General features: G+C 58.0%; 1 protein-coding gene across 1 annotated transcript in view; it reads left to right on the plus strand.

Annotated features, from left to right (window-relative positions):
• Positions 1 to 2,998, plus strand: part of TRAPPC12 (trafficking protein particle complex 12) — a 41,302-nt gene that overhangs the window by 20,389 nt on the left and 17,915 nt on the right. The window lies entirely within an intron of this gene.

The raw sequence follows: 2,998 nt of genomic DNA on the forward strand, positions 1-2,998 counted from the left end.
CCTTGTCCCTCAGAGTCCCCCCCACACTCCCCCAGGGAGTCCCCACCTCATCTCTCAGTGTCCCCCCCACACTCCCCCAGCGAGCCCCCACCTCGTCTCTCAGAGTCCCCCCCACACTCTCCCCAGGACCCCCCACCTGGTCTCTCTGTGACCCCCCCACGCTCACTGGGACGCCCCTCAGCCCGGGGAGCAGGCCATGGCCCCTCTGCTCCATAAGGCATGTCCATGCACTCAGCTCTGTGCACGTCACAGGGGCCCAGCGTCCCCTGGCTGTTGGGGGCCGCGTCCCCACTGGGGAGTGAGTGCCAGAACTTCCTTGTCCACATTTCCAAGCCTTCGCGGTCCGTCCCTCCCAGAGAAGACAGCGGGCAGCCTCCTGCCCCCCGAGCGCCAGGCTCTGTGGCCTCTGCTTACAGGGAGAGGCGTTCTGTGGAGACGCAACAGGCACCTACAGGGGAGGTTTGGGATGTTTCTCTTCAGAAGGTTCTGCCTGATGCTTTGATGATCGAGACGGCTCTCCTGTGCTTCTGGCGAGGAGCAGCCCTGTTTCCCTCCAGCCTAGGAAAAAGAAAAACAGTTTCTTGGCACCATGTCCCAGCTCTGGCCGGGTCAGCCCCCGCCTGGCCTGTGCGCGTGCCCCCCACAGCCTCACTGCCCCTGGGTGCCCCCAGCCATGCCGTGAGCAGGACCCCGTGCTGGGCTCAGGGGTGGGCAGCTGATGCTGATGGCCGGTCTGTCTGCTACTAACAGAGAGTCAGACCTCCGAGCACACAGGCAGGCGCCCTAACACTCACAGCTGCGTAAAAATGCTGATTTTCTTTTCCTGCTGAGACCCATGTAAATTGTAAGTTCAAACAACTGTTCATACATCAGCTACTTTTAATTTACTGCAGGCTAAGAATGAGATGAGCTGGGGCTTCCCGTATGGCCCAGTGTCTAAGACTCCGAGCTCCCAGAACAGGGGACATGGGATCAGTCCCTGCTTAGGGAGCTGGATCCCTTGTGCCGCAGCTAAGACTTGGCACAGCTAAATAAACATGTTTTCCTGAAAAAAGAATGATAGGAGACGGAGAAGGGGGTATTTCCAGGGCGGCCAGTGAACACGTCCAGCCCCGACCACGCTGAGTGCTCAGCAGCCCCGGGGTCCTGGTCAGTGACACCAGGCAGGGCGCTGGACCAGGTCCATTTGGGCACCGTGGTCCTGCTCCCTCTCCTCGGGGACAGAGGTTCGTGGAGATGACACCCAGCTTCCCGTGAAGTGAGAACCCAGGCCCTCGGGCCCAGGCGTGGGACGGTGCGTTGCCAGCCCAGCCCCAGCTCTCGGGACAGCAGTACGCAAACTGAGCGGGCCTCCCATCCCAGCTGGAATTGCAGTGTGTTGTCTTAGGGATAAAGAGGGGCTGGTCGCCCTGCAGCATTAAGCAGCTAATTTAAGTTATGAAATAGACACAAATCATACGTATATTTTAGCTAAAGCGTGCTAACATTCCTCCATAATGGTATGCTCAATGTTTACCAATTTTTCTTTCCATTTTGTGGTATAACAAGCATAAATGTGATGTTTTGATTCATTCGTTTCATTTTAGCTTGCAATACGTAAGCAAAGCAGGTCATTAAACTGCTGTAAAAAAGAAGCTGTAACGATATAAACAAATAACTTTTATGAATGAGCTTTAATATGTTTTATTTAAATATTGGGCATAGCTTTTACCCATTCAGAGTATTCAAAACAAGTCATGATGAATCACGAGCTAATATCATGAAATTTCCCTTTTTCATTTTCATCCAAGAAAGGAAGACTCTTGTGGTCTTCTGTATTTCTCTGATACTTGTAGCAATTTCATGGAGTTCCTTGCAGGGGATTATGGTTTCCACACACTCAGGCTGCCTTTTAATTGGTTGTTCGGAGTCTCTCCTTGTTCTCATGAAACAGTGATGACGGTCACTGAACAGACCCAGGCCTGAGCGGGCTGGGCCGGGGCCTGGGGAGCCCTTCCTCTGGCCCTCTCCCTGCGCTGCCCTGGTCCGCGTCCTCCCCCTGGATCGCCGCTCCTCCTCACTGCGGATGCGGCCCTTTACCTCGGGGCCTACAGGTTGGGTCAGAGGCTGCTCACGTCTGCGCAGTGCTCGGCCGCGGTGTGTACAAGCCCCGGCTGGGGGCCGGGAGCAGACAGCTTGCGCCTCCCCTGGGCCTGCGTGTCCCCACACCCGGCTCTGACGGCCCCGAGGCCCCCATCAGCCCCCTTCCGCCCGCGTCCGCAAGGATGCACCGCCGCTGCTCTCTAGGCCCTGCCTGCCCTCCCTCCAGAATCACACAACGCACATGTCTAGTTCCCAGGCTGGATGCAGACACTGGTGAGCAGGTGAGCTCACGCGGTGGCCGCAAATTAACCACTCGGCACGTTCCAGGTGTCCCCGTTCGTTCCCCATGAGGCGACTGAACTGCCCCCGGAGTGAACGTCCTCTGTGCGGGCCGGGTTTGCGGCTCACCTCCCTCTGCCCACTCTTCTGAGTTGGGCAAGTCAGGTGTGTCTTCCTCAGTCCGAGGAGGCTGGTCCGGGATCCTGCCACCTTTCACGCAGCTCACCCTTTCTGCGAACTCAGGCGTCTGCAGTCTTTTCCTGGAACAGGCGGTCAGAGACACGGCCTCTTCGGTCGGCCTCCATCTCCATCAGTACAGCGGGGCGAAGCTGCCTCTGCCCTCCTCCAGACGCAGGAAACGGAGAGACGTGTGTGTGCCCTCGGCCTGCTTCAGATACAGCGCTCGAGACGCTGCTGGGCGCCTGGCCGTCCGGAACTCCCCGTCTGCCGTGGGGCTTGGGGGCGGCACTGACCCCTTAGCAATGAGTTTTCTAGGACTTGCTCGGGCTGCCTCTTTGTTTCCAGCATCGGCACGGGTGAGACATACTGTGCCATCAGCCTGGCACAGACGTCCCTGACCTGTGTCCCCACGTCGGAGCACAGAAAGCTGGGGTGCCAGGGGGCAGGGAGACCAGGG

This window comes from Bison bison, unplaced genomic scaffold, assembly GCF_000754665.1.
Source record: "Bison bison bison isolate TAMUID 2011002044 unplaced genomic scaffold, Bison_UMD1.0 scf7180017864266, whole genome shotgun sequence".
Classification (NCBI taxonomy): Eukaryota; Metazoa; Chordata; class Mammalia; order Artiodactyla; family Bovidae; genus Bison; species Bison bison.